Below are 12,867 nucleotides of genomic sequence, written 5' to 3' on the forward strand. Positions count from 1 at the left end.
CTAGACTCAGTTTTGCAGAGCAACATAATTCTGTATGTGGCAATAAGGCAGATTTTGTTCCTTTTTGCAGTCTCTGGGTACCGATGTACCTGCAAGGCATGAGCACATGAAGAGAGGTAGAGTACAGAATTTATTCTCCTCAGCTTTTCTGTGGCTGTTTGCTGTAGATGGAGCTTGACAATATAACAAAAGTCAAAGGCTGAGACAATGATGGATCTTTAATAGGGAGGAGCACACAAATACTGTGTTAGACAGAGGCCAACAAAGAGATCAAATGAATTATGTTCTTCCTATTAACTATAAACAGTAAAGAATTCTTGAATAGTGGCAACCAGCCAAGCCCCTAATACACAACAGATGACAGACAGCTCTTCCAGGACCTTAAGTTGATTTCAGGAATTCTGTATTACCTGAGCACCATCTTAGGATAGCCCCTGCAACATCCTTATTTTACAAATATTGAGCCTGTATTGTGTTTCTATTTCCTATATTTATCCTCCAGTCTTTGGGACAAGAAGGATAAATAATTTAATTTTGAAAATCAAACTCTAACTCCTATTTTGACTGTTTTCTGTGGTAGCCTTTACTTCCATGTGGATTTCATTAGAATTTTGAGTGTATTCCATATGAATTCAAAATATTATTTTTTTCTGTTAAAAGATTTTTCAGGTCCTCAAGTGTGAATAAAAAGAAACACCTTTAGTGTTTAAAGTCACTTAAGTGACTTAAGTGACTTTAAAACTTGCACCTTCTTAAAAGTATTAGAATTAACTACCCCTTTCTACCACCATACCTGGAAATTCTCTTTCTGCATTACAAGATGCCTTCAGTTTTTCTGGAAGTTCCTCAAAAACACATTGAGATATTTCTTTTTCCTCAAACAACAGCTTATAATTATATTGCTTAAGGTTTTAGAAGAGCATTTAAGTGGTTTGGCCCTGTCTGGGTGCCAGGCACCTGCCAAAGCCGCTTTCTCACCCTCCTTCTCAAATGGACATAGGGAGGAAAGTATAAGAAATTATTAATGAGTTGAGATAGGTCAGGGAGAGATCAAAAACTGATCATTGTGATGAACAAAACTGCCCCAGCTTGGGGATGTGAACTCAGTGTATTACTAACAAAATCAGAGCAGGATAATGAGAAGTGAAATCTTAAAAACAGCTTCCCACCACCTCTCCCTTCTTCTCAGGCTCTCCCTCCTCCCCCAATGAGACAAGGAATGTGGGTTCTGTGTCATGCACTGACACGTTCCTGCTGCTGCTCAGGGAGAAGGGTCAGAGCCCTTCCTCTGCTCCAGTGTGAAGGAATTCTCCATGAATTTCTCCAGGGTGAGTCCATCCCACCATCCCATGGGCAGCAGTTTTGTACAAGCTGCTCCACTCTGGGTCCCACATGAGGTCACAAGTCCTGCAGCAAACCTGCTCCAGCCTGGGCTCCTCCCTCTCCAGGTCCTGCCAGGATCCTGCTCCAGCTTCCTATGGGGTCCCAGCCTCCTTTGGGCATCCCCCTGCTCCAGCCTGGGCTCGTGCAGGGGCTGACTTGGATCTCTGCTCCCCCGTGCCCTCCCTGTGCTGCAGGGGCACAGCTGCCTCACCATGGGCTGCTCCAGGGGCTGCAGGGGAATCTGAGCTCCAGAGCCTGGAGCAGCTCCTGCCCCTCCTTCTGCCCTGCCCTGCCTGTCTGCAGGGCTGCTCCTCACACACATTCTCACCCTGCTCTTCTCTGGCTGCAGCTACTTCTGTACAATACCTTTTTTTTCCTTCTCATATCTGTTACCCCAGAGTTGTCACCACTGTCACTGGGGGCCAGAGAGGGTCCACCCTGGGTCCAGCTGGCCCTGGGCTCTGCTGGACGTGGGGAAGTGACCAGCAGCTTCTCACTGAGGCTCACCCTGTAGCACCTCCACTACCAAAACCTGGCCATACAAACACAGTACAAGCATTTACACCTCAATCACAGTGCAGTAACCCTTGTGCTCATCTAAATGCCTGTTCTTGGAGCAGTGTTGCCAAAAACTCTCTGTCAGCATCTTTGCTACCAGATGAGCAGCAGACTGTGGCTTTGACAAAATCAATGCCTGACAGTTGTCAATATTCTTCATAGCATTTAAACCCCTCATGCTCCAGAATTATGAGATACATTGTCTTTGAAAGGGAAATCTGCACATTTATGTAAATGTAAAATGAGAAGTTTGCTTCTCTATGGTTTTATTTTTTGTCTTTTCCTTTTCTTTCAGAGAAGCGGAAAAGGCAACTTCTCTAGTACCACACCACTCTATTTGGTTATCCTGAAAACAGATTATCCTCTGCCCTGAAGAGAACATTCTCACATACTTTATTAAATCAGCTCTTCTTTTGAGATGAAGACCATAGCTATGTCTTACTTTTTTACATAAAGGAATAGATGTTCTGTTCTTTCAGCAGGTAACCTAGTTCCAAGTTTGCCTGAAGTAAATGGTGTCTAGATTTATCACACACCTCATTAAATACAGTTAAATTCTTCCAGGTATTAAGTGATATTTCTTTGTGAAATACTGACTTGGAAAAATGCTGAAAGTTAGCAAAAACTAAAAAGAAAAGGAAATCAAAAGACCATGGTAAGGATTCATTGACTGTAAAGGTGGATTTGAGAGGCTGTAAATATGGTTACAGGCAAGTAAGAAAAATGATTTCTTTACAGTTATGGTTATTGCCATATAACAAGTGACATAGCTTAGCAATCTTTAAATTATTTTATAACATTTATTTTAATTTGGTTATTAGTAACATCTGTGTGGTCCCTGACACCGGCTGCGTTATCAAACAATGAGTCAAAGTATGATCTTTTAATACCATATTAATTTTGGCTCACAGTAACGAAGAAGCATCTAAAAAAAAAGTATCACCACAAATTTAGCCCTGATTTTTTTAAGCATTTTTACTCTCACAGCGTTTTAGTGAAAAATGTGATTTCTCTGACCCATTTCTCAGATTCTCCAGTGGAACATTCTCTAACACTTACTACTGTCATTGCTGATTGAGTGTTGAATGTTCACTGGATTTTTCATTATTATTATTTTTTTACTATTTGTGTTCAATGTCAGCCTTCATTTCTCTGAAAAAATAAAATGACAGGATCATCTCATTTAAATCTTCCTGTAAATCCTATTCCAACAGGTCTTACACAACTTTATTCTAAAAAAGGGAAGTTTTAATGGCCATGTTTGCATACAGAGTTGAGGAAGACCTCTGGAGCATGTTCTTGCCCTGAGCCCTCAAAATCCTAGAGAAAACATTCCCAAAGCAAATCTGGAATACTGACTTTGCCAGCCTGAATTTCTTTCTCTCCTCATGTATATGCAATAGAAATTCATCTGGCAGGTATGGGCCATGAACCATGCTAAAGAATCTTCCAATTGCAGCAGAAATGGACTATAATGAGTCCCATAAAAATCACTAAGTCTGACATTGGAAGGACATTGGGAATATTAAAATTGAGATTCAGGTGTCTGGAGAGCATGGGTGCACATTACCATACATTTCCCTAAGCCTGTAAACTATTCTTGTCCTGCTGCAATTTGCACAGTGCAGCAATTAATTGTGGATTATTTTTATAGGATAATGGTGAGCATAATCAGTCAAATTTAATTGACAGCTTACTGGAACTTGAGGAGATTTGATTTTTTAGGGCTTTGAATTTTGGAAACCTCAAATTAGAGGCAGACAATTAAGATGGATACTGTCAAAGACTATCAATTTAATCACAGTTTGTTTATAAATGCACACATCCTGTTGTACCAAGTACAATAATGACAAATAGATATTTTCTTACCACATTTTATGTTTGAGGTGAGCTTTAATTTTCTTTCCTGTTCCTCCAGCAATATCAGCTGTACCTTATGCCTTGCCATGTTTTGTCTTTCATTTATAATTCTGCAACTTATTAATATTTTATTTTTCTTTAATGTACTTTATGTGGATAACGTATATATAATAATTTTACATTTCTGTGAGAAATCCTTCTAATGTTTCATGAGCAGAATCTTATCCAGCTCATGACTGAAATTACATCATTACATATTTACTCACTTTACTCATCTCTACTTTACATCATCTACTATCCCATTATTTGTTTGCACATAAGTCACAGAAACATGTAGCAGAAGAATACATGACAATTTACCTGTCCCTTATTACTTCCCCAAATCTTTGGCAGGATTAGTCAAGTCAAATAAATTCCAGTAATAAAAGTATAAAAGTGCAGATATTATTTTTTTTTTTTCTTTTCCTGGGCTTTGGTACTTTGGTTTATGTGAAATAAGAATAATCATAAACTGGGAGAAATGAAATGAAGTTCTTCAAACCACATGGGCTTCTCCCATCTACCTACTCACGCTCAGATTAATGAATGGTAAGAGATAACAAAAGTCTAATGATTTAATCAGCTCCAGAACAATCACTGGCATCACACTGCTTCCTCAAAATCATTCATAATCACAGGAGACTTTTGCACTGATGTTATCCCACTACCCTCTTTGACAGCATTATTATGTGAGGGGTGTGTCTGTGCGTCTGTCTTCATGCACATGTCCCCAGCATGCAAAAAATATGAGAATGATTCCTCATATTTTCCTCAAGGTATTTGCTTATCTAGGCAGAGGTTTTATGAAAAGGCATCTTCCTTCTGAGAATGATATGTGTCTGAATGTTTATTTTTACCCAAACTGAAGTTATTCGGTACTTAACAATGGTCTGGTTTGAATGGCAACCTTATTATGAGCATCACACTGCTCTGAATTTCTGTTATTTTTCCGTTTGCCACCCTGTCTGGAATGAAGAGAAGCAGAAGGGCAATAGAGTTGATGAAAGGGCTGGAAGGCATATCTGTGGTGGGTGTCTGAGGACTCTGGGCTTGTCTGTGCTGGAGAAAAGGGGTGAAGGGTGATCTCATTGCTCCTTGCAATTTCCTGAGGAGGGGAAGTGGAGAGGATGGTGTTGAACTCTTCTTCCTGTGACATGGCACATGGGAACAGATCAGAGCCTGACATGGGGAGATTTAGACTGGATATCAGGAGGCATTTCTTCACCAAGACAGTGGTCAAGCACTGTGGCAAGCTGCCCAGAGAAGTGGTGAATGTGCCAAACCTGTCAATGTTTAAAGGCAATGTTTGGACACTGCCCTTAACTTCACACTTTAACTTTTGGTCAGCACTGAATTAGTCAGATAGTTGGACTGGATGACCACTGTAGGTTCCTTACAGCTGAAATCATCTGTTCTATTCTAAAATCTTTAAAGGCAAATCCCAGCTAACATATTAGTTTGGACTAAGAATGTGTTTTTAAATAAAATTTCATGACGGGCCTCTGACACATTTAGCAAAGATGTTTGGAGTGATTCACTCTGAAGATCCATTCTTTTGGGATACATGCTTATTAGTAATGCCACTGCCTAGTGTCACTTCTGGCTGCTGAGAAAAAAGGAATAGGGGAGATCAGGGAAGTGCAGTGAGTTTTCTGAAGGTAAACAATAACTAGTTGTTTGGGTTTGTTTTTGTTTATTTTTCTCACTGCAACTTTTGCATTTTCTCACTTCATAAATTTCAAAGAACTAGCAGACTCAAATATTGAACAAAACAGGAAAAAGTGTTAAGATATATCTGAGTCTATGTGTAGGAATGTCAGTTTTGGGTACAAGAATTTCTCCAGGGCTTTACAAAGTGTTGAAAAATGTATAGCTCCATCTCCAGAAAAAGAAGGTTTTAATATTCTACCAAGAAAAGAAAAAATCTAGAAATTGCAAAAATACTTTCTGTAATATTGTCTTAAAATATGGAGTATTAAAAAAATTCTTTCTGAAAGAAGAGGGACAGAGAACTGCAAGTTTAATGCTATCAAACACAAGATTTTTAAAAAAGCTTACTTTTTGTTTCCCATTAAGATTTTAACACTTGGTTTCCCATGTTCCTTGTTAAGTGCAAAGGGAAAGAACCTTTCTACTTCACAAAAATGTCATGTGGCCTATTGGAGTAACATTTGCCATGTGCTTTGAGATTAAATCTGTAATGCAGCTTTTATATCTGGATAGCTCATCCAAAGCTGTCCAAATCCAAAAAAATAAACCCAGTGGAATGTCTTTTGGCAATAAAATTTTACCAAGAAATTAGCTGTGAGTCCTGTAGTAATACCTATGTTTTTTTGATGACTAGGAGAGTAAAAACCATGTAGGTTTTTCTTGATTCTTGTCTTGATTCATGGCTGCTTGACCTTGCGTCAGAATTCTTTAAGAAGTATTGTATTTTAATAAAACCCTCAGAGTGCAGAAATCTACTTCAGGAAACCAGTCAGAAAAGTTCAAAGAAATCTGGACAGCTCTTAAGCTAGCCTAAAACCACCTCTACCCTTTAATCTTGTTTTGGAATAAGACCAGAAAAAAACTATACAAGCCACTGACTATTACAGGAGGAAATCATAAATGCTTTGCAGTCACATCCTTCTTCTGAAGCTACCTCAAAGTGTCCACACACACTTAGTTCTAATTTACATCATGTTTACATCATGCAATTAAAAACTTCTAATAAAGACAAGAGTCAGACAAGTCCATAAATCATATGCCCATGTAGTCCTTTCAAAGTCTGAACGGCTTTTAAGGATTTCTGGCTAACAGGTGTCTCTGGAATTACCTGAAGTGCTCAGGGACCCAAAAATACGAGAACATGACAGGTATAGATTTCAAATTGGAGTTTCATTTTACATCTGACACTGGAGGCTATGCACCAGTGCTGAGCAGAACCTGCAGAGCAGTCAGAGCATATGGGCCTAACATAATGTATGACAAGCCCTGATTTTAAATAACAACCCTCCAGGGCCTAGAGGAAGGTCCTATAGCAACATTCCTATAATATTTCACTGCCACTCTGGCTAGGCACACAAGCCTATGTTTGTATTTATTAATCAACACAACAGTAGAAGTGATAATATCTGGAATCTGCAATGGAATTTGGAGCTTCTTGTGGAAGAAACACTATGGTGAAAGATATCAGTTACCAGTGTGTTTCTTAACCTGCTGCAATGTGAATTGCAACAGATCCTCCAAATATCTCAGAAGTGACACAAGCTTTACCTGGCAGAGTGAGTGGATAGGTTTATTAGGCAAAAGACACAGATGGAGGCAGAAGAAAGCAAAAGAGAGAAAACAAAGATGGAAAGAAAAACTCAAAGAAGGTCAGAAAGACAGCAAAACACATAGAGCAAGAGAGAGGGTTGATTTGGATTCCTCGTAGCTAAAAATCCAGATTTTCTAAATTCCACACTTACACCTATGCCTGAAGGCTGGTACCCAACATTGCATCTCCCAGGGCAAATGGAAAGTAATTTCTGCCATGGCCCATTCAGTTGTTTCCCACAGTACTTATCATACCCAAAAATGCTGTGGCATGGACAACAAGGTGATCTGAAACTCCACATTTTTGTTTTACCAGGTATTTCTCATCAGTTTCTCCATTCAGTTGGTGTGCTTAAAACTGGCTATAACATACAAGAAAGAGTGAAAACTGTCTCATTTAATATAAAGAACTTCTTTTTCCATTCCAGTTTCAAGCCTTTTTGAAATCACATTTCCTTTACCATAGAAGAAACATTTTCAGTCTATTTCACAGAAAAGAGAAGCCCTTCCACTTGTGCCAGCTTCTATTCCACCCAAAAACGCAGAAGAACAACCAGAAGTGCATTCCAGCTTTATAGGTCTCTTTAAAGCACTGAGGAAAGTAATTGTGTAACTCATATCTTGCAGTGGAACCTATTAAAATACTGATTATTGGCTGCCAAGACAGGTTCCATTTGTCTTACTGTGACTTCACCAGTGTGCAGACAAATGGCATTATTAGTACAATATTCTTAAAAACACACTTTCATCCTGTTTGTCGGAACCTTTAAGCTAAGGATGAGCCCAGGGTACCAGCAAATGGTTTCTAAAGAATCCACGTTAGTAGTATTTGAAGTTACAGTATATTACCCTGAACTGGCAGAATTAAAAAGGGAACGCCTACCAAAATGGGATAATACTTCAGCTGTCTGCCATCTTACCATGTCAACAAGTAAATTCATTCTCATGAATTCTCATTTGAGCATTTTTTCCAAAAAACTTTACCCCAGGAACCATACTGCATGTACATGGAATATTTCTGTAACTTCTGTAGAAATAATCACCACTCCAGATACAGTGTTTTATTAGGTCTACACACCTCTGGTTAAAGATTCACGTCTTTCTACCTGCATTGGATCAAAAACCACATTTACACTCTCTATAAGCATTTCAGATAAGCATAAAGATACTGAATTTCTTAAATCCTCTGTGTACTCATGTCCTGCTTCTCATCCCTTATTTTCTTAAGATAACATACATCTGTCAGGAAGTTTAGGTTTTTACTGTCATTAGTAGCATGGATATTTGTGATATTGATGTGATAAGCTGGACATCATGCTCAGCATCATTTCCTTGGGCAGATAACACATTAAATAACATGATGATAGGAGGCGCAAAATGCAACGTGCAGTTGTGGCAAAAATGGTTCCGTGATTGGCATTCCAGCAAAATAAACAGATTACACTTAACCAGCTCAGAGGGAGAACATTCTTCCAGCCACGAAGGAAACTGGCTCTTCAATGATTAATGAATCACTGCAGTTATTTAAGAAAATAAAATTCTTTCTTAACAAATTAAGTTCTAGGCCAGGTTGAATGGGGCTCTGAGCAACCTGGTCTAGGGGAAGATGTCAGTCACCATGCAAGGGATTGGAAATAGGTGATGTGTAAGGTCCTTTTCAACCCAACCCACGCTGTGATTCCATGAAATAAAAAGTGAATATTCAGCAGCTTACTATCCTTCATCTAATGGCTTGTGATTTGGTACAGAAACTTTTTCAGAGTTTCAGTCCCAGCTCAGGCTTAAAGTATCAAAAATCGTGAGAGCCCAGATTGTTGGGTTTCACTGCATTCATTCCTGTGACTTCCAGTTCTCCCTATGCATCATTTTTAGTAGCATGAAGTTAAAACAAGCCAAGACAACAACATGCACTTCAGCAGATGCCAGCAATAAATTCTGACTGCAGCTCTGAGCAAATAACAGAATCAATAACATGATGGGCTCTTCTCCAATCTCCCACTATTCTCCAAATTTACCCTGTTAGTGAATTAGTATTTCAGCATCTCTGATTCCTGCCTGGGTATTCACTCAACACAACCACCACAATCTAAAGGAGAAGATCCAAAAAGGTTTGCAGGATGGATAACTCCTGTCTTTGCCTTCCCAGTCTTGCCTGCACTTACTGTGCCCTTTCATGTTTGCTCTGGGCATGTTCATTCCATTATGTCTTGAACTAAGATGTAAATAGCCTAAAAAAACTTATTCAGGGTGCAGGTATATAAATGTGCTCCCCTGCCCTGCCCCAATCCCTCCAAACACAGATTTCTTTCTACTGTGCCTTTCTGTTTAAAGAATTGCAAAAGTAAAGAACGTACATACGGAAATGATCACTGCAAAATTCTCAGTTCAGTGCCACACAGGTATTCTAGCATCCTTAGATTATCCACCCCAAAAATGTGAATAACAGAAATGGAACACAAAATGCTTTGCAAGACCTTTAAGTGGTTGCTCACTATTCTTGTTGCATTTAATACACTTGGAAAAGCATATCCACAAGAAATATGGGATGTATAAAGAATCCAGCTGCTTAAAAGATAAGAATAAAATACTGCTCTGTGCATAGGTGGAAAGCTGACAGATTACCATGGGAATTGTAGAGAGAATTAGCTTCAAAGTGTACAAATGAAGAAAAATGTCCCTTAGCAAAGCACAACAATATGTACATAAAGCAAGTAACGACTGTTATTGCCCAAGAGACATGACTGGTACTAAATGTTAGTGGAAATGGATCTTTACTTTCTCCTGTAAATCTGAATTCCTAATTAATACAAACTAAAAGCCCAGCAGAATCTTGAGTTTGTACTTGTAAACCATCATGGCAGCATCTCTCAGTACCAGACAAGCGCAGTTATTTTCTGTACAGCTGCTTCCCTATAAACAATAACTGCACAGATTTAGAGGCCTAATTTCATTTAGAGGCAAGATAGTTTCACAGCCTTTCCTTCTAGAAGAGACAAAGCAGGCAAGGCAAAGGTGAGAAGTAACAGAGGACATGCATTTACTTACACTTTTTTACTGTTTTCCACAACAGAACCTAGAGACAGTTGTCACGTGGACAGCAGTGATCTGAAACAAAACCTTAAGAAAAATATATGATTCCTCTTACCTAATTTTAGATTATAAAAGATTAGGCGACTAACTACTTTAGATATTTACACAGTAAAAGAAACATCCCCCTCTACCTTATTCTAAGATTCCCTTATTTTTTTTTCTGTTTTCCTTGAATGCAACTTTTCCAAATGGATTCTAATACATGTCTAGTGATGAATACTTAACCTTACTTGAGAATTTATTCATTGTTAACCATTCACTGAGAGTGTCCCTAAATTTGAAATTACTTCTTGGTATTTTAGAGGAATCTGTACCTGATTCAGTCAGAAGGAATCTACAAGAGCTACCAATGCTGGTGGAGAAAACTGTAACCTGTCTATTGATGATGTTGCATTCAATTTATTGAACAATCTGGGTCATGGTTAGCAGGGCAATAATTGACCAATGAAAAAGAGATCAGCCAGGTTCACAACATGTTCAGGTGTTTAGCGATAGGACAGCTAATTTTTTTTTATTTTTATTTTTTTTTTTTATTTTATTTTATTTTTTTTTTGAAGACTGACTTACAAATTACAAATCTACAGAACTGGGGTTGGTTGCAATCATGGTATATGTAGGTGTGACAGATTGGCATTTAAGAAAACAAAGAGAAACACCTAAAGAAGTTAAAACTGCTGGAGGCTGGTGGGAGTTTTTCTCCCAGCCAACAACTGGCCATTTCTAAGAATTGACAGCAGTTTTGACCATTGAAAAGTGAGATCAACCTGTGAACACCACCTTGAGACCTAAGCCTGGGAATTTCTTTTTCTGTTTCTGGCTGTGAAAGGTAACAGAGCTCCAGGCCTCCTGTTCCCTGTGCAGGCCATGAGGCCGGGGCAGGGGCTGGGCTGGGCCCAGCGGCTCCCGGCCTGGAGACGGGGCCTGCAGGGCTTGCCCCGGGCTCTGGCCGGGCCAGGCCGGTCCCTGGCTCGGCTGCAGTTTTTGCTGTGACTGAATTCACCAGAGACTGCCGAGGAAAGAAAGAAAAAAGCTCTTGAGCTGCGGCGGGCTGAGACAGTGACCACACTCTGCAGAGCAGCCATGAAGAATCTTCCATCGCAGACAGCTCCAGCCGCTGCTCCAGCAGAGATCACAGAACCATCTACAAAAGCCTGGGCAAGATTTTAACCTTTTCATTACCCAGATGAGACTTGCAGATTAATCTTTTTTTATCCAAAGAAAGAAAAAGAGAGTAATCAACATGTAAAGAGACTTTATAAACTATCAGAGACAGTAAAGAAAGTAAAAAAAATTAAGCTTCAGAAGAGGTAGAGAAAAAGCAGATGCTTTAATTAAGCTGAAATATTTTTTCTGTTAAAGCTATAGAGGTGGACAATATTGTTCTGAAAAAAACTCCATTAATTCATGACAGAGTATATTGGGAGGAATAGAGTAGTTCAAAGTGTGGATTTTGAGCAAAACCTAAAGTGACAGTGATAAAGTGAGGTGCTGGAACAGAGGGGGAGAAGTAATAGATGAAGATTTGTAGCTTTGTGAACGCAAAGACAAAACTTCTGTTTCCAGGGAGGCTCACAGAGACAGATAAAGAGAACTTTTGCCTTTGAATAACTCATCCTTGAAAATGACATCCCTAGACTCATTGACCCGTACACACCTCAGAGTGATGTGAAATGGGAGGAGTGAACTGATGGCAGATCTCCAGGCAGCTGGCATCAGAGAAATAGAAATCTATGAAAGAAATAGTTTTCTTGTGAAAAACTCCATAGATTAGCAGAAGACTTCTGTTTCTCTACAACGACTTTATTCTAGCAAGAATAAAGACTGTTTTAAACACTAATTTTTTGTCTCTATGTTGTCATGTGAACAAAAGAATGGTTGGGTAGTGGGAGAAAAAAGAGTTTTCTGGAGGTTATATTCTAGTTTTCTTATTCTTGTAGTTTTGTTAATAAACTTTCTTTATTCCTTTTAAATTTTAAGCCTGTTTTGCTCTTGTTCTAATCCATATTTTACAGCAAGAAATAAATAAGTTTTCTAGTAATTTTTTAGTTGCTGCTTTAAAACCACAACAGTAGGACAAACACAGAAGCATTGCAAATTTTTTGTCTTGTCAATTTCTCTGAATAATGTTCCTAGAAACATCTTTCATTGCCTTCCTACTGAACTTTCCCAAGGAATCATCCAAACTATGAAAAAACTGCCATACTGTAAGTGGAATCAAAACCCATTAAAAACCTGTAAGAACAAAGTATAATCATGTAAACTGGGGGGGGAAGAAGGTGTAAATTTGGGTGTTCTCTGAGTTTTTTGAGTTTTTTTTTTGTTGTTTGTGTTTTGTTTTTTTTTTTCCAACAGGAATATCAAGCTACAGAAGAAAAACAAAAACCAAAAACCAAAAAGGGTGCTTTCTTTTTCCTAGAATAACAACAGAAATTAAAAATAAAAAAAAAAAAAAAAGAAAAACTGGTAGAATTCAATTTGCCAAAATAGATTTCCTTTCATAAGGGAATTCTGCAATGTCACATATGGAAGTCATTAGTTCTCTTTCTTGATATCGAATAAAGAAAATAAGTTTTAAAAAATATACTAATTATTATATTATGATTAAGTTGCCTTATGTACTGTACTTGTTACTGGTAA

This window comes from Cyanistes caeruleus, chromosome Z, assembly GCF_971803275.1.
Source record: "Cyanistes caeruleus chromosome Z, bCyaCae1.hap1.1, whole genome shotgun sequence".
Taxonomy (NCBI): Eukaryota; Metazoa; Chordata; class Aves; order Passeriformes; family Paridae; genus Cyanistes; species Cyanistes caeruleus.